We start from the raw sequence: 20,310 nt of genomic DNA, 5'->3' as shown, positions 1-20,310 counted from the left end.
ACAAAGGAAGAAGGGTAATTATTCCACAGTGAAGAGAGGGACCTGGAATGTAAAGAGCATGTGTTCTCATTGTGGCAGCCTCAGACATGGAATGAATTATCCCTCATGTCCGGCCAAGAATGCGGACTGCTTCAAGTGTAAAGGCAGGGGTCATTTTGCAAATGTTTGCAGGAGTAAGTCAATCAACTGTGTGGAACCCAAAATGGAGAACATTGAGGAGTTTGACAGTAAGACAGGATACTATGCTCATCAAGCTTCTGCCATTCAGGAGATGACCCCTAAACATGTGTTTCAAGTATCGGAAGTGTCCACTGATACTAAAGGCCCCGTTGACATATTTAGCATTGATGGTGTCGAACTGTCAATGAAGGTAGACTCTTGCTCACCCTGGTCCATCATATCCAGAGACACCTTAAGAAATGTTCTCAAAAAGGATGATGCTGTTATTCTTCCCACCAGTATTAGAGTATGTGGATATGCCAACTCTGACATAAACATTATTGGTCAATTCTCTTCAGAAGTGTGCTACAAAGGAAGAATTTGTCAAGCCATGTTTCTTGTGGCGGAGAAGGGAGCCTCTTTACTGGGTTGGGAAGAACAGAAGAAATTGGGAATAATAGTGCAAGCCAGTGCACCGGTTCCAGTATCAATTGCTGAAGTGGAGGATTGCTGGACCAAGGAATTTCCTGAGGTGTTTACGGAAGGCCTTGGCAAACTTAAAGATTTTGAGCATTACATTAAATTGAGAAATAATGCTCAACCTGTAGTGCATAAAGTTCGTCAAGTTCCTCTGAAGATGAGGGCACAACTCAAGGAAGAGCTTGACAGTTTAATGGAGAAGGGAGTCATTGAACCAGTATCTGCCACGGAATGGTTGTCTCCTATCGTTTTAGTTACTAAGGCCAATGGTAAATTGAGGTTGTGTGTGGACTTACGCAGTCTCAACAGGAACATTGTGGTTGAGAGACATCCATTACCTAATATTTCAGAAATTCTGTCCACTCTAGGAGAGCCTAAACTGTTCTCTATTATTGATCTGTCGTCTGCGTACCATCAAGTGCCGCTGTCTGAGAAATGTCAACATTTAACAGCTTTTATCACTCCAGAAGGTGTTTTTATGTATAAGCGTATGCCCTTTGGTTTAGCTTCGGCGGCATCTGTTTTCCAGAGAGTGATGGAAACAGTTCTCAAGGGGCTTAATAATGTGACTGTGTTTCAAGATGATATTCTCATTTTTGCTAAGAATATTGTTGAACATGACAATGTTTTAAGATCTGTGTTAGCTAGACTTAAGAATGCTGGTTTAACGGTACAAAGAGGAAAATGCAGAATTGCCATGACAGAGGTTGATTATTTGGGACACAACATTTCTAGCAAGGGTATCTCTCCCAGGAAGTCTTTGGTGGACAGCATTGTGAGTGCTCCCCAACCCTGTGATAAGGATCAGTTACGATCGTTCATGGGGTTGGCAGAATATTATCACAAATTTGTTGATGGGTTTGCAAATATATCGTCTCCTTTGAGGGATTTATTGAAAAAAGGATCTAGATATGTGTGGTCGGATCAATGCCAGGAAGCCTTTGTTAAAATTAAACAGGGCATAGTTGAGGCTCCTTCCTTGGGTGGGTTTATATCTGGAAGGAAGACTGTGTTGGCTGTAGACGCGAGCATGTTGGGACTTGGAGCTGCCCTTTTTCAGTATGAGGGGAGCATTGAATATATCATAGCTTTTGCCTCCCGCCCACTGAGGGGGGCAGAGAACAATTATTCTGTAGTGGAGAGAGAGGCATTAGCCGTCTCATGGGCAGTAAGCCATTTTAAATTCTTCCTTTGGGGTCAATCGTTTCTTGTAAACACTGATCACAAGCCTTTGGTTCAGTTGTTGGGCAGTGCCGACTGGACCAAGGGTTCGCCCAGGATATCCCGGTGGATGATCGATTTGTTGGCATATGATTTCAGAATGGTCTATGTTCCGAGTGGTGAGAATGTTATAGCTGACTGTCTTTCCAGACTACCTATCCAGACCGAAGATTTCAATAATGTAAATGTGGAGTCACCTGTTGGTATTTGTGAAATGGTGCAGAATGCTATAAGTGAAGAAGAATGGGTATCTGCAGACAATCTTGATGATGATTTAAGCCAAGTTAAGGTGTGGGTCAAAACGGGTTGGCCTAGGAAGGATCTTGTGGAAAAGAAATTTGATGCCTTCCATAATGTCAAAGAGGAGTTGAATTTGTCGGGGAATGGGTCTCAACTTAGGAAGGGGTCAAGGATTATACCTCCCTCTGCAGTTAGACCCAAACTTGTGGAGATAGCTCACCAGGGTCACCTGGGTATGGGGGGCACCAAAAGACACATAAGGCAATCGTTTTGCTGGCCAGGTATAGATGGTGAAGTGGAGAGAGTTGTCAGGAAATGTAAAGAATGTGAAAGAAGTGATAAAACCAAAAGTGTTAGGGAAACACCTTTAAGGCCGGTTAGTGTCCCAGCAGAGCCTGGGAGGAAGTTAGCAGTGGATTTGATGGGACCCATTCAGGAGTTGGGTGAGGAGTTCAAATATATCATCGTACTGGTGGATTATCACACTAAATGGGTCGAGTGGAAACCTATAAGGGAGGCGACCACGTCTCAAATGATCACTTTCTTTGAGGAAGTGTTCTACAGGGAGGGGTTTCCTTCGGAGCTTGTCTCTGATAATGGAGTCCAATTTTGTTCGGACAAAATGGTGGAATTTTTTAACAGATATGGAATCAGACATTACAGGACAGCGTTGTATCAACCTAGGGCGAATGGCTTGGTGGAAAGGATGAATAGGTTTCTCAAGGGTGGTCTGCAGTTGGCCATGGCATCGGGACTGAAGTGGCAGACAGTTCTGAGAGAAATGGTCTGGACCTACTGTGTGACCCCACACTCCATTACTGGTGTTTCACCTTTCTCATCTCTAAAGGGTAGACACCCGGGGACTAAACTATGTCCAGGTTGGTTGAATCTGGCTAGGAGTGTAAATATTGACAGAAAGAAAATAATGGATTTAATTAAGGAAACTCAGAATGAGTACAAGGTTCGTTTTGATGACAAGAAATCTGTGCGAGGAACGAGTTGGTCTGTTGGGGACTGGGTTTACATCAAAAACCCTAGAGTAGCTCCCAAATGCATCACTAGTAAGTTTATTGGTCCCAAAAGAATTGCAAGTATAAGGGGAAATATAGTTATTATGGAGGGTGGTGAATGTTGGGCAATGTCTAGATTAGCCAAAAGCAACAAGAATACTGTGGAAGGTACTGAAGAGCGGGAACAGGAGTTGTCTCAGGAGACAGGAGAGGATCCAGTTTTTGGACCACATGCAGATAGAGTGGTGAATGCTGAGTGTGACAGAAATAGTAGCGTTGACATTGGTATGAAAGTGAGTAGAGTCAGAAACAGACCGACCAAATTCAATGATTACTATGTGGGTTGAAACTTGTGTATTAAAGGAAGGAGATGTGTTGAGATTGGTCTTATAATTGAGTAAAGTGTACTGTAACTCAGCAGTAATTTATGTATTCACTTGTTTATGTAACACCATTCCACATGGAGTTCATGTGTGTGTTAGTTCTATATAGAATGTAGAATGTTTGTATTTGTTGAGAAGGGCAGTTGGAGCCAGCCTCCCTGGAGGACGCCTGCTGTCTTTTGAGTTCTTCACAACTTATTAATAAATACTTTATTAAGTATTGTGGCTGCTTCGTGACTTAACACCGCTCTTAGTAAAATGACATACCGTGCACGTGCGCAATACGGAAGAGCGAGGCTACAGTCTGTTTTACAAACACGCACTTAAAACGTCTATGCTTTGGATTATTGACGTCAGCTGCTCTGGGCGCGAGCACTACTTAATGGAAAGTATCCTAGCAACCATGAGGCAGAGTTCAAATCCCGCTCAAAACTGTATTAAGAGCGAGGCGCTTGGTTTTAAAACACTTTAGAAAGTAATTCCTTATAAATATAACTCACCGCTGCTATAACTATTAAATAGTATTTACAGACTATACTCTTACTTCAGATTTAAGAAGCATAAAAACCAAAATGGCCAGTTACCTAACTTTCTGTTTTCCTGAATTCACTCCTATTTTGCAGACCTCCTGGAAAACCCCTGAAACTCTCCCAGCACACTTAACTCCACAGTTTGAAGTCATAAATCATTTTCAAGCCTAAATTACTGGAGTTTCTTCATAACATGTCCTCTCAGCTGTGCTTTAGACAACCAAAGGCAGTTTAGAATGTTCATTGTCTCATCTTCAGAGCTTTCCAGCCAATCAAGGAGCCTGCAAGGAACCTCCATCTTGGCCAGGGACACTTCCCATACTCTGCAAGGGAACGTTAAGGCCAAACCAACTTCATAATAAGAAACTCCCTACCAAATTTAATAAATTCCCCAGCAGGACCTGACCGTGGTACAGTAGACCACTGTGATGCTGACATTTCTTTTAAAGGGTCAGTCTTATAACTTTTCCCCCAATTGTGTCATACATGCTGCAGCACGACTCTTCAAAGGACTCTTCCAATTCAACCACATCACTCAGCCCTCATCCAACGGCACTGGCTCCCGCTATAAGCCTGTTTAATCTTCAAACCCATCTGCATCATCTAGAAGGCTGTCATCTAGAAGTCCCCAAGCTACCTCACTAAGAAAACTCAGCATCTCTGGAGACCAATGATCCACCAGAAGTAAAGACCTGTGAAGGCTTGAACTCTGCCAGTGCAGGAAGCAACTCAGCATCCGTGGAGGCCAATGATCCACCAGAAGTAAGGACCTGTGCAGGCTTGAACTCTGCCAGTGCAGGAAGCAAAGAACCAGAAGACAGGACTTCTCTGTCTATGACCCTAGTCTCTGGACCCCCCTCCTCATCACCACCCACCCCCTCCTGCCTTCATTTCATGAAGGAGGTCATGACCCTTCTTCTCAAGGAATGCCTTCTCCCTTACACCTAGCTAACACAATCTCCTCCCACTATAAAGACTGGAGGGGTGTGTCTGTACTCTGGCTCTCTATATGGCAGAGGAGAGGCACAGAGGACCCCAGCCAAGATTCTCTACTATTGGTATTGTGGTGAGCAATCAAGGCTTAGCTCTCAGGCAGTGATGCTGGCTAGTTCTTAAGTACAGTTCAGTCCCCAAGCACCCACAAAGGAATGTCCAAACACTATGTTAGTGAAAACACAGTCTTTATATAATTAAGGTTCAAGGTTATATACACAATCATAATAACTCACTTTGTGCTCAGTTGATTTACAATGGCAAATATATACAGTTCTACGTGGCACCACAGTTACTATCAGATTTCATTAAAATGCATCACCTGGACTTAGTTTAAATGTCACACAAATCAAGTAACAAAGAGAACCAACAATAGACGTAGGAGGAAAGCAGTTGGTTAGAACAACTGGCAGAATCCTGGCCCCATTACTTAGACACAGTTCTGTATGAGGAGCACCCCACCTGGGCAACCTGTAAATAAAGATATATCGTACAAGCCCAGTCCATAGATTGTTCACAAGAGTCTTATTTCCTTCTAAATAGTTCTACAACCCCAATGTACCTGGATTTGCAGAGTTCGACTTCGGGTCATCGACGGAACCTTCTTGAGTGGCTCCCTTTAAGGCAGGAGCCATTGATCATCGAGATTCCACAAGGAAACCAAAGGGTGAACACTGTCTTTGCGGCAGCAGCTTCGGTCCTTGCGGTGCTCATTGACGATCAGTCAAAAACGTCCTGCAAGCTGAGGCGTGCGTTGCACCTCGACGACAAGTGTTCGTTGCTGCAAATAGTCAATGAAGAAGTTTGGCCCAGCAAGGGCGTCGGGTCATCGGCATCTGGCGTCGGTGAGTGGAATGGGACCACGGCTGGTTTCAGTAACTACGCCAGTATCTCTGAGGTCTTTGGGTGGTGGGAAACCCACCGGCAAATTCTCCTCGGTCGCAGGACGAAAGTGGTAGACGAGGATGAGCAAGGGAGTCCTTGTTTCAATGTTCTTAGACAAATGAGCACTGCACTGTGTGTCCGGTCAGTGGACTTTGGACGGACGGTGGACGGCTGTCTGGTGCTTTTCTTCGTTCTCCTCATTGGTCCCCTTCTCCGGTTGGCAGCCTTGCGTAGGTATGTCTACCAGAGAGCTTTGGCAAAGATCAGCTGGTGCACGATGGTCCCTCGTAGCTTGGGGAGAGGTCTCCTAGCCAGGTCCTCTCTTGGATCAGTTCCTTGACAGTCACGCAGCTTTCAGATTAGCGAAGTACAGTAGCAGCAATTCTTCTTCTTCCAGCGGGCTTCAAAGTTAAGCATCAGTTTCAGCTTCAGCTTCTGAACGATTTCTATCAGTGAAGAGATCCCCCCAGATATACTTTTGATCTCCCATTCACTCTGCTGTGTCACACTCAGGCAACCAATCATTCAGAAGGGCATTCAGGCAGTCAGGCAAACCATCAGGTGCACAATCAGGTGCACAGTGCATTCAGGCCATTCCTCTCCAACCAGACACTCACAACACGGAATGTGGATTTGGACAAGCACTCTGCCATTCAGCACTACACACTGCATACATACCAGCTTCGGGCAGGGCTGTTTCAGTCATAGTGTCAAACAACAGATACTAGACACCCATAACACAGAATGCGTATTCGTCACACACTCCATTCACCCAAGTCCCACCCCTCGGGTGTACCCACAACATACAGTAATTGGGAAGGCTCCAGCCAGTCTGGCTTGGACTTCCCCACAACACCATATATGGAACTTCCACCCAACAGCCAGTCAGGGGGAAGGGACAGAGTCAGGGTTTCCCAGGACTTCAAGAAAGGTAAGGTAACAGGCGATAGACAGCAAGGTGCCACATGGGCCATCTTGTTTCCTATCAGGAATCCACTGATTCCAATGACAGGGCCTGGGCATCCCAAAATGGAGGACGCTCAGGGCACCTGTCAATTCAGCACAGAGCTGCCACCAGCCCATACGCTGCTCTGTGGGCCACACACAAGTGCCCAAAAACATACACCAGGAGTACAGGGTCATACTCCCTCCCATGGGTGCCATAAGGGTATACCAAGGGTCTGTTCACCAAACCAAATACAGGAAGAGCTGCACCGCCAGGAGTCCCACATTAACGCCTGCGTGGAAAACAAGTCAGAACATACATGATAAAAAGCAATAAAGGACAAGGATTCAGGGGCCCTGTCCCTCCGATGCATTTCCAGCATCACAACCACCTACCCTGAGACTGTGTGATCTGCTCCTCGCTGTTGCCTTGCCTGGTTGCTTGTAAATCCCTTGCTGCCAAATTACAGGCCCCTCGCACTAGCAAGATGTGAGCTCCCCGCTTCCTTGTTTATCTGTTTTCCTCACTGTGTCCTTCCCTCGATGACTTTTAAAGCCCTCTGCTGTGTTCCGAAGATAGGCCTGTGATCAATAAATACAATAATAATAATAATAATAATAATAATAATAATAATAATAATAATAATAATAATAATAATAATAATATTAATAATAATAATAATAATAACTTTTCTTCTTTGCTGTCCAAGTTTGAAATGTGTTTTAATATTTCTTTATTTCTGCACCTGAAATTCAGAATGACTGCTCACCTCCATTGTTCATACATTTTACAATTCCCTGTAGACTTCTATCTACGGGGCATTGCCAATGATCCACTGATTAAAGATTTGATAGCCTCCCTCTGATGTCCCTGGACAGAGAGAAACCTCTTTCCTTGCTGCTGTGGTTTCCATTCCCTCACAGATTCATAGGCAGAGGTTATGTCTTTCAGCAATAGCCTCCAATTCTTAAAGTTTTCACATCCCCACATTCACTTCCATGGAGAGTGTTCTGGCTTCTCTTTAGTTACCCTAGACTACGGTGTAACATTCGTGCTTCTCTGTAGTGGCCCCTATTGTTTCAACATTTTAGATTCCACTTAATCTATCTGTCTATCTATCTGAAATAGCATTGTACCTTATACAATTTCACACTGTTTCACCAATCTGTACCAGATTTTGCACAGTTACCTGTTAGGACCCTTTAGACATTACTGGCTACATGACATGTGGACACCCCATCCCTTTCCCCACATTTCAGCACAAGTCAAAATTTGTTTGTGGGTTTGTGGCTTGTGAAGGACTGTTCCCTATACAATCCCACACTATTTCACCAATTAGCACCACATTTTGCATAGGCACTTGTTAGGACCTTACAGACATTACTGGCTACATGACAATTGGCAACTCCACCACTTTCCCTGCATTTCAGCAAAACTCTGAATTTGTTTTTGGGTTTGTGGTTTGGCGAAGCGTTGTTCCTTATACAATTCCACATTGTTTCACAGGTCTGCACCAAATGTTGCATACTTACCTGTTAGGACCCTCCAGACATTACTGGCTACATGACATTTTGACACCCCACCCCTTTCCCCGGATTTCATCCCCTTCCCACATGAGACGGTTTCCTGAAATCGGCAAAAAATCAATGTGGTCATAGAAGGACCGGTCCCAACACAAGGAACAAAACTCGAGGCCCCTATGGGACCTCACAAACCATGTTTCAAGTCCTTAGGATGCCTGGTTTCTGAGGTATTTTCACCACAATGCACAGCAATGAACTGCCCCACGCCAGGGCATGGCGACAAGTGGGGAGAAAGCACAGAAGGTCCCTATATGCAGCAGCCTACCAAGTCTTGCCTCCCCCAACATCTGCTCCGGGGTATTTCAGCAAACCACATGCACCCATTCTTAGTGCAGTTTATGTCAGAGTGCAAAGCACATCAATCGATAAGTCAATCGGAACAGCGACCTACAGGATCATAGATTTTCAACAATTGATGAGAGTGTTATCATGCCAGTCTACAGAAACCGTTTGGAGAACGGGTACTTTTGCTAGTGATCTCTATTGCTTAAATTGTTTAGCTTCTCCCCAATACTTTGGCACATTTTCTTCTCCGCAAGGATCTCTACTGTGTAAACATTTTAGTCTCTCCATTCAGATTTCCATGTAGAGAGCCCTTTCCTATCTGTGTGGTGGTGGTGAGTTCACTCTGAGATATCTTGCTACACAGATGGTAGCAATGAAATACACCACCATATGTTGCTGGAATTTGGCCACTACGGCATAAGTCACTGGGGTACGTCCTCACTCTTGCACATCAACCTACGCTGGATTTTTTGATGACCTTGCAAATATCACCTTGCAATATTCTTGCAACCTATGGTAGTGGTCTATAGACACATCACATGAAAGTGGCAAATCATGCAGTTGTGTGCAACCAGCTATTAATGAGCAGCCGCTGTCTTGCTCTCTAACCAAAGATAGCTTTGAAAGTCAACTTGTGGCAAGAATTCATCACCTGGAACGTAGAACACTTCGACATTAAACTATTTTAACTTTGAAACTTTGAAACCTTATTCATAACCTGCATGGTATAGTTGACGTTTTTCTTGGTTAAAAATACACTTACTAGTGTTTAAGAGACTGTTCGGGTAAACGGATATTTCCAATGTATGCACAAAAGGTTTGAAATGCTTCAAGCAATCGAGGGCTTCCTTTTAAATATTTACCTGTGCGGTTTAAGATCTGTGACACAAAAGAGACTATATGCCCCTTGACCTTTTGACCTTGGCTCCAAACTATTTCATGATCACATAACACATAAGCATTTAGCAGGCTATGTTTACAAACTTTTGCTGCATTAGTGCACACTTCTCCCTATTTTGCTATTTGCTGTAAAAGGTTTAAGATTAGCATACCCATAAAGTGACCAGAACAAGCAGTATGTATCCTGGTTGGTGGCTAAGGAACCTTGTTATTTGCATTTTCCTTGATTGACTTGTAGTGAATTCTTCTACCTGAGATAACAAGCAATATTTACACTGCAGAAGGCATCCTAAATGTGCCATTGCCTTCCTTTGTATTCTGTCCGCACGCTCTGAGTTTTTGAGTAACATACTTTCACTGGCACATGCCATGGCCCCTCGAATACTGCCCAAATAATGAAATACATCATTGTGAAAGCATATCACTCCCTTCAATAGGTTTGTCATATGTTTTATGAATAATGTCAGCTACTGAAGTCAAGCCAGAGAATGTAGACCTAAATCTAAATGCCTCTTGTACATATTTAAGGGGGAAATATGTTGTAATGTTTCATGAATTGACACCTAACTGGTGATAGCTACAGTGTAGTGCATAACCATACATTATCCAATATAGGGGACCCCACATGGATGCACTGTAATGGGTGTCTGTCAAACCAAATATGATTTTTTAGATCGCTCATATTGATGCATATTCGTAATCTCCCATCATGTGTGCTTGCCAATACAATAGGCGCTAACCAATTTGATTTGTCAGAGGATTCAATGATACTCACCTAAAACCATATTAGTTGGACACATTTCACCATGTAGAGTGTGGATTTGGCAATGCAATAAATGTAATGTGGTGCACTAACCAGAGACATTTTTATGAGAGGGCAAAAGGGGGTGATTGGAGGGGGCCCCACAAGGCTAGCTGATCTGAATAAGTAAGATTCCATTGTTCACCAGTCTTACATAGCACATGTCAGGATATTTTATGGGGTGCTGCTGAGGCTCTAAACCCATTGACTTTCTGTTTTGGCAAGTGCAATCTACCTTGATCAATTCATCATGTATTGCTTTCTGTGTTAACTGTTGTATGCATAGTTTGTGTGTTCCTTATGGCAAAACTCTGTAGCATGCTTTCCTTCCTGTGGGAATTATGTTGATCATGTGCAATAGGCAATAGTGAAATGCATATTGGTAAATAGAGTGCCAAAATGGTTCAGAAGTTAGCTCAGTCTGTGAAGAACCCATTGTAGAGATATGTGTTCATATGCAAAATTAGAATATCACATTCCAGCAAGGCTGGCTGAACCTTTCCTATGTCTGCAGTCTATAAACCTGCCTGCATATGTACTTGGTTTTGCAGAACAACATCTGCTATTGTCAGCAATGTACCTGTACCAAATAGGGGTTGCTATAAAACCTAACATATCATCCGTATGGAGAAGGTCTATAAATTGGTTTGTTCAGATGGTATGTTGTAAAACCTAGGCAATCGCCTCCAACAATGGCATAAACTGTTAGTCCAAGAGGTGAATAAATATCCAAATTCAAGAATATGGAACGACAGCGTTCATGTTTGTATCCTGGATTTGCCATCAGTCGATACAGTGATCCTGGTCAAATCATCTAATATATCTTACATTACTGTGCTGTCTTCTGTGAGGTTTGCCTTCTTGCATGCTGCTGGTATCGTTTAGCCCATTACTTGATCTTTCTTCTTATGTAGGTCATTTGGGTGGAAGGGTTGGTATACCGAATAGAGCGGACCATATGTTGCAGGCCTCAGGCAAGCATATTTTAAGGTCTGCTTGTTTGACACAAAAAAGGTTTGCTTTTTGGTAAAGGTCAAAGGTTTTTATTAACGTTTATAAATGAAAATGTCACAAGCCATTGTTTTTGAAGTATTTAAAGCTTTAAAATACAAAAGACAAACCCAGATAAAATGTGTTAAATCACATCGATTGGTATGCTGGTTGTTATATACTTCTCTTGATGATGGAGAGAATAAAGCTAGAATCATTCCCATTTTGCATAACACCATTCTATAATATTTTGTTTAAAAATGGTCATGTTTGGTAATGTGATTTGTGTACTTCCAAGTCCCTTTTTAAAAAAAAAAAAAAATGAGATTGTTTTAGTTCATGGTAAGAACTGGAAAAGAAAGTGTTGAAGTGCAGAAATTGCTGAGTTGGCACACATCCCAGCTTTACCCCTTAACCAATGTGTGATCCTGGGCATCTCATTTAATCTTGTATTGCCTAACCTCTCAATATTGCCAGTCCCTAAACATTTAAAAATTGTCAGCCCTTCCGAGTGATTTCCTTCTCGTGGTATGATCTTCATAAAAGCCTTATTCATGGTTTCACTGTGTTAATAGGGAGCATATTTATATTGCACACCACAGGCATGTGTTCCTTTGATATATAATGGCAACATTATTTGAAAACCACATCCCACTTCTAATCTCAGTCTGTCTGGATAAAGACACCTTCCTGGTAGCTTCTAATCTGCATCTACTATCCATGCCACGGTATGTGTAGCGTTCTCCTTCCTTCCAATTGGTCTCCTTTATCCATGCATGAGCACTTTTGCATTCTGTGAGGCAGCTAATGTGAGTTCTCGGTCTAGTATAGGTTACAAGTACCTTTTACATACGGTCCTGCATTAATACTACATCTACCTTCCTGGTTGTTATTGATAAAGAGTATCCTCATGTACTAGAACAGTGACCCCTTCGTGGACTGCTAATGTTGGCCTTCAAATGCTACTTGTTTATCATTCTTATTAGAGCAAGAATGAAGAGGGCAAGGGGACTTAAAGGGGGTAAACGTGCTTATTATGCTGCGAGACAGCATATCAACCTATAGGCTGTGAGCGCGACGGGTGGAGTGCGGGGGGCGCAACCAGTATTCTTGATCCCTGATTTCCTTTGGTTTGGTGGATGGGGGCCCCAAAGAGGTCCCTGCCCAGGGCCCCAAAGTGCTCAAGATGGCCCTGGCACTTACCTTCAAAGCATCCCAGCTCAACACTAACGCCTGACAGTGGTAGTCTTGGAAAACTTTATTTAAACATAATGATCCTTAGCACATGATAAGATAGATTTCTAAAAGAAAAGAACAGAATTGAACAATTATGTCCCAATATCAAAAACATTAAAACAAATACTGGCTGGACCTTTGTAGGAAGGTTCAAGACTAATTTCGTTATGTTTTTTCCGTTACTGTAATGGACAAGAACCATCACAAGGATTGAATGGTGGCAAGACTAATTCCCCGCTTTGAAGAGGTGTTATCTACAATGCTTCACTTTTTCCAGGTGACATAATGTCAGCTGGTCACCCTATTGAGAATACATGGAAATACAAGCAGGATTGCACCTACACAACCTCACATGGCGGTGTGAGAAAGACCCTTAACAAATGTTTTCCCTGCTGCTGCTAAAGCCACATTTACTAATGGCAGGATATGCTGTATGCCCTGGTGTTCCTCGCAGTTTGTCTCCAATTTACTCCTCGTTTTTGTTCATGGCTGCTTAATGTCTGAGTCAGCACCTATAGACCGAGCGCCTGTCATCTTCCGCACACAAGAATCGAGGTCTCTACGGTGAAAGTGGCGCATAGGTTCAGTACCAGAAAACATGGAACCCCGTTCCGGCTACTGAATAAAGGCCTTGTTGGATGATGTATGGGCCAACCTCTAGTGGCTGTGGTCTTAGTTGTCTGACTGGTGTGTGCTAAGAGAGGACGTTCAGTGTTATAATCCAATTGGGCACCATCACGATTCCTTGTCCAGAGTTTATTTATTTATTTTATTTTTATTTTGAAGATCTATAGAAGCACACAAAACCCACAGGCATCTAGGCGCAGGTTACAAGGGAATGGGGCATGGGGGGGGGGTACACTAGTGGAGGCAAGCTGCAGGAAAGTCATATATTAGTTGATTAGCAAAGGTTTGAGGTGTTTCAGTGTAAGACCCAGCAGAAGGAGCTGACAGGGCCGGAGTGCAGCAGGCATGTGGGCCACATGGGGTATATTCACTCGAATTATTTACTCAGAACCTTTTCTCAACCATAGGCACGCATGTCGCAAGGACGTTAAGGAATCACTGACATGTTTCGCCCCGTTTGATGCCTCGATGGGTAAGCGAGGGTGAAGGACCACGGGACCTCTTTTGGACGGTGCTGTTGTATTTGTGCACGTGAACGGCAGGGGGGCCCGTGCACATTCCACTGTCTGCCTGTGATGTCATGCACAGGCAGAGCTGCACTGTGTCAGGGAGGCTGACTCCGGAACATAAACAGAGCGCCCATCAGTCAGGCTCGGCCGCAGCTGGTAGCACTAGCGGCCCGGCGGCGCACCCCTCACGCGCCGACTTCAAAGACAGGCGCGCTGTCTGTGGAGGGAACCGTGCAATCACGCCAGGCCTCTGGCAGCGCGGGTATTTACCCAGTGCTGCGTGGTAAGTGCGCACTGGTGTATCCGGAGGTCTGAGAGGTTACTGCGGCAGGCTGGCGTGGTGCTCTGAAAAGGGGCAGGGCTGGGGTAGAGCCAATCTGTTGTTTGACACAGAATAGTGATCGTAAACGACACTATGGGACCACGGATAGCTTGTTGAATATAATATCACATTCCTTGGCTAGTGGTGATTTAAACATGCATTTACTTTCCTTGTCGCTCCTTTCCGTCATTAGATTGCCAGCAATTGAGGGTGGTTTATAGTTTCTGGCACCTGCATCTCTCAAGTAAATCGCTCCGTGTAGTAGTAACAGGTGTGAACAGCTAGACTGGTAATGACTGTGGATAATATGTGTGGCTGTGATGGGTGTATGAGAGGATCTGGGCCATAGGAAGGAAGCTGAGCCGCTGGTAAGTTAAGTAGATGTGTTCTTACACAGCGCAGAGGGTACCCTTCTGGTGCAGGCAACCCTTGCTCCAGAACTCACCCCGAGCCCTGGAACTGGAATACACCCACAAATGGGGTGAACAAGCAAAACGATCCCAGAAATCGGAGGAAATCGAGAGAGAAGGAACACAGTGGGGAAGACGGTGCAAATGGAGAACCGCAGATTGTACAAAACCAAAACAAGAAAAAATAAGAACAGAAGTGCAATGACACTATTAAAAAAACATAACATGCACGATCTCTAACCACAGTAGGAGCCGAGTTACCCACACGCAAATGCTCTGAACCAGGTGGGCATCCGCCTCACCCTCGCACTCACCCTGGCCCATTGAGCATGACCAGCCACCCCTCCAGTAGCCTTCTCCATGGTTCCACTCACAACCGCAGCATCACTCTTATCACCCACAGAACTACCAGCACCATCAACACTACCCCCAACCACACCCGAGTCAACAATAGCATCAGTTACTCCTGATTCACTGCTGAACAAGGACAATCTTTCTTTCAACCACACCTCTTCCTCCTTGCACGACCATCACACTGTCCCTGACAGCCGAAATCCTCTTAGGGCCCAGACTTTTGATTTCCAAAAACTTAAGACCATCTCAGCGGTTCTTAATCAAGAGCCAATCACCAACGGTGCACTCTTGGTCCTTCACCCTATGACTCTCATCGAACACTCTCTTATATTGTCTCTGAGCCTCCTACACCACACTCATAACTTCTTCCCGATCCACCGCTACGATGCAAGCCAGAACCATCCAGCCTGGACACAACTTATGCCTATAACCTTTATAACCAATGCGTTCACGAAATGTGCCCAAAGGTTCGATCTCAACTTCACCATATCGGCAGGGTTGGAGGTGGTGCTTCTGTAGAGCTTGGATCTTCCCTGATAAGGCCCCAGTAAATGTCTCACTCAAGATAATGGCCCATGGGGACGCACTATCTACCTTCATGGAAAGGTCCATTCCACTTATGACGAACGCATCAACGTGCCATCCTTTCCCACCAATGACGGACCAAATTTCAAAAACATGGCGAACTTTCCCCCAACAGAGGACTGCTCAGATATATAGGATATGATATATGCCATTTATAACGCGCCTGTACACACGTGTTTATAGATATTTGTGCTCCCTCTTGTTCAGGACGTGTTGAACGTTGATGCTCCTTCCTTGCACGCTCAGGCCAAGTGTCCCTTACTTAATGCAATTGGTGTTTCTAGCTGGACAGAAAAGACTGGAAGCCAAGCGTCTTGTACTTCCACACTTGAAGCACTTAATGGCCTTTCCTCCGTCGTTGCACTTCTTCTGCTCGATGGCGCTTACTTCCTAACTGGATTTCTGCATCTTCATGCTTTTCGTATAATGGGCGGTTTGTTCGATGCTCCTTGTAAGCTCAACCACTTGCTCCAGAGGTAAGTCCTTTGCTAGTAATTCTTCTTGGAGCCTGGCACTGTTGTTACATTGCACTAACTGGTCCCTAATGAAGTAGTTTGTCAGTGCGCCAAACTCACATGTGTGACTAAGAGTCCTCAAGACAGCTACATTCCCTTCGACTCGTTCCATGGGCTCTTCAATCCTTTGAAAATGTTTGTGTCTTTCAAAAGTCACATTTTTCTTTGTTTCGAAATGCTCCTGGAGCTTTCTGATCGCAATCGCAAAGTTGTTCAGTTCTCCTGCACCTTCACCCATCAGCTCAGGGAGCCTGTCAAATGCACCGTGACCTTCAGGGCCCAGGTTATGGAGAAGTAATGCTTTCTTCCTTGCTGGCGTGAATTTGTCACCACTGCCCATGGCCACCATATATGTTTCAAACATCTTTCAGCACGTCTCACATCTGATAGGGGGTGTGCCAGACTCGGCCAGGTATGATTTTGGGGGTGGTATTGCTGCTATAGCGTTCCTTGGAGAGGCAGCTCCAGAAATGTCACAACCAATAAGGACAATCTATTATAAATGTAGGAGAAAAGTCACTGTAAATCTTCCTTGAGATGAAAATTGTACAGAAAACAAAAGGATCAGTCCCTCGCTGGCTTTAGAAAAGCTTGTTTTCATCTACGAGCGAAGTTCAGCTCATAGAGCTTTGCTGGGATCCATGGCAACCCGACTATCTCCACGGCGTTGCACGTTCTGAGGTCCTTTCCTCGTAACTCTCCTAACTTTTAGGAAGTGTGTGCAGCACCACCCACGAACAATGATCCTCTCTGGGCTGCTGTACCTTGCCCCCACGGGCTTGCTGGATCTCCTGTGAAGTACTTTTTCGGACGGGCCGCTGCAAAACGAGATGGCAGGCCGCCCGATGAACCACGGTACCTGCACTTCAGGATGGAAGGGGCCTCTGCGTATTCTCGCTCCACCCACCTGTGTGGAGCTCCCACTCGTCACTAGTCAGAAGATCTGGGCAGTAGGAAGGAAGCTGAGTTGCAGGTAAGTTAAGTAGATTTATTCGTACACAGTACAGAGTGCAGCAGGTACTCTTGTGGTGCAGGCAACCGTTGCTCCATTTTAAAACAAGCAGTTCCAGAACTCACTCCAGCTCTGGAACTGGAATACCCCATAACTGTTTACATAGCACACACCTAGTTGTCAAGCAGCACAGAGCTGTTCAGAATGGAGTGTAACATAGTGATAAATGCAGTGCTTAATTTGTAAAATAATAAGTGCCAGGGCTCAAATATTTTCTAACACGCCATGACACGTCAGGATGCCCAGCTTCCTGCCCGCTGTTACCACCACCCACGGCTGCTCCCCATGCTGTCAACATGTGTGGGGTTAAAGCTAGAACTACCCCTGGCTTATTGTGGTCATTGGATGTACTCGGTCACTCCGGCAGATGTGTGCTTACAAATACCACTCAACATGCACAGAAAATCACATACTCATTGTGTCTTGACATGAGACGAATGTTTAAGTGTGTCTTTAAACATAATCATCGTTTGCATTTCTTCTGATTCTATGAGTGTTTATTATGTGACTGGCAGCTATAATAATAAAGTTGCCACAAAACAGAGACAATAAGTGCTCGAGAATATTGAGCACTGGGTAAATGTCATCAAGAGGTCATAGAACTCTGAGGTGACTTGCAACAGCCATCTAAGAGAGACTTGATAGCAAGTTAAGCCTTACCCTACTTCCAGCCTCGCACCATCCTGCAATATTTGGAAATCGTGCATCGCATAAGACATGGCCGGGGGATAACTTAGGGGGCAACACGCTCGTCTTGGCAAGAAGACAATACCGAGCAACATGGGTCCTCTACCAGGTCGAGCGCTTAGAGGCTGGATTCCGGCATGAAGCGCGATATAAATGCAAATTTACATTTCATATCATCCAACCTAAGATATGTAGTATAAATGTGCATTCAGTGATGGAAAATTATTCTAGGGGCCTCATTATGACTTTGGAGGTAGCCATGGCGCTATTGACGCCATGACTGCCTCCAAAATCAGGTCCGGGTTCCCTGAATGGGGAATTACCGGGCCATTCCGAGTTTGGAGGGCCCGGAAATTCCTCCTTCAGGAAACCCGGGCCCGGACCTTCCCCATTCCCAATGGGTGCGGGAGCTAACAATGGGCCGATTACGACCGGCCCGTTTGTTAGCCTCCTGGTCCCCTTGCGGGACCCGCTCTGGATGTCTGGTAAAACCAGACGTCCACATCGGGTCCCGCGAGGGAACCTCGTAATATTGCGGAATGGGTTTAACGGGGCTGCCACCATTAGCGGCACCCGTTAACCCATTCCACAATAGTCGTAATGAGGCTCTATCACTCTCCCTGTGATGTCAGAACTGGGTTGATATCAGTTCTCAACAAATTTACAATATTGCGTGAACAGATATGATAGGATACTTTATTTATATAGCACCTATACACAATGGGTTTCAAAGCGCTTCAAGGCAAGGGAGGGAACAGGGGAAAATACAATGACATTCTTACAGTCCATGAACATGAAGGATGCAAAATTAACTATCGTACTCGGACTGACGACATTTCAGATAGTGCAAGAGCTAAGACATCGATAAGGAAGGGAGGGGGAGAGTGGGAAGGAAATGGAAACCTACAGGCGACTACCGCACTAGGCCTGACAGCATTTCTGGTAGGGCCGGAGAAAAGCAAGAGGTGAGGGAGAGGGGTGCAGAAAGGAAGGGGAGGAGCAAAACAAGCGACTATCATACTAGGCCTGATGACATTTCAGATAGTGCTGGAGGGGCGGTGGGGAGGAAAAAAACAGTAAGGGGAGGGTGGAGGAAACAGACGAGGTTGCTATCATACTAGGTCCAGGGACAATTCTGATAGAGTAAGTGCATAGAAGAAAGGAGGGGAGGAAATAGGGAAAGGGCGAAAGGGAGAGGAGCAGAGAACAGAGTAAGCAGTCAAAAAGAGTGGAGAAGCAAGAGGGCAGAGCGAATGCAATTGCAGAAGTCAGTAGTAGGACATAATGTTGCAAGCCAGGATGCAAGATGAAGATGGAAACAGGGGCACTGCATAATGTTAGTCTTTCTACAGTTATGATGAATATACGGCTCAGGAGAATTGGCGAGGGATTAGTAGCCGGCCTAAAAATTAGTGCCTCATACTTCCAGATGTAAACGTGAATTGGGAGCTGTTGATATGTATTTCCTCAATAATGTAAATCTAAAATATGGAAAGATTTAAGCTTTAGAAAATCCATTTTAAGAAGGGAAAGTCCCATTGAAAACATGTTTGTAAATCAGGCACTTCTAAGGGCAGCTTGCCCTGGGTTGCCAATACAGGTGAGTCATAGGAAAATGCGGTTAGAATTGCTTATGTCTCCAGAGACCAGGCCATAGCTCCACCATGCTGACGAGCAGTGAAAGGAAAATCACAGGACCCCAAGGTGCCGATGGACGCTAACGAGCCGGCAGCATTCCAATATCCCAGGCTTAAAAACGTGCACTGTTACAAGGGGCCGTCCGTCGGACGGCATGTTTTATAGGTCAGTTTATTCAATATTCATGTTTGCTTCACATTGTGTGAAATAATCTCCCACCGGGGAAGAGTTTCGGATTCACAACCCAACCGGTCCTCTGGAAATCCTGTGCATTGCAACATTTCTGCAGAGTGTTGTTTTTCCTGGAGAATGTGTACCCTGTGGACACGTATGCATAACATCCTCCTATACAGAGCTCCCTAAGAAAGTCTGTGCATTGGGGACTGGGCATGCCCACAGTCATCGTATTGTATTGTAGTTGCCATTTATATAGCGCCTTTTACCATTATTATAGTCTCAATGCGCCGGTGGTGGGAACTCCCTTGCTGGACTGAAGTGTTGGAAGTCACGGAGTAAGATTAGAATGCTTCTGTGCATTTGATCCAATAAGGCTTACCAGGGCTGGCCAGGCTCCGGTGGAAAGCAACCCATGTTGTCAGGCATGCAGATGGGTGTTTGAGAGAAGTCCGGAGATGGCGTGAGTGCTAGAGACTCGCTATGCGTCCAGCATGCCCGAATTTGTCATGGGTTTTCGCTGCATACTGATGTCAGCGGTGCTGAGGCATAGTCTGGTGTAAGTAGGCGGAACAATTATGTGTTTAGCGAGACCGAATTTGTCAAAGTCGCTGCGGTATTCTGATGTGTACAGGTGGCCATCCCTGCGACCAGCGTCCACTGGAGTGGTACGTTTTATGTACCTAGCCGTTCGGGTGGAGATTTGTTGTATGCACGCCCGATCAGGTAGTGGCGTCCTCTGTTGATTCTTGCAGCTGCCTGGCCGTGCTTGCTAAGCCTTATTTCAGCCATGCTCACCTTGATCCCAGGCTTACCCTCTCCTTCTGAAGTTCT

The 20,310-nt window shown here is 44.9% G+C and overlaps 1 protein-coding gene across 1 annotated transcript in view; it reads left to right on the top strand.

Moving 5' to 3' along the window:
- Positions 1-20,310, top strand: part of KCNQ4 (potassium voltage-gated channel subfamily Q member 4) — an 899,641-nt gene that overhangs the window by 26,638 nt on the left and 852,693 nt on the right. The window lies entirely within an intron of this gene.

The sequence above is a fragment of the Ambystoma mexicanum genome, chromosome 11 (genome assembly GCF_040938575.1).
Source record: "Ambystoma mexicanum isolate Mex_15411 chromosome 11, UKY_AmexF1_1, whole genome shotgun sequence".
NCBI lineage: Eukaryota > Metazoa > Chordata > Amphibia > Caudata > Ambystomatidae > Ambystoma > Ambystoma mexicanum.
This window is presented reverse-complemented; position numbering and strand designations above follow the sequence as displayed.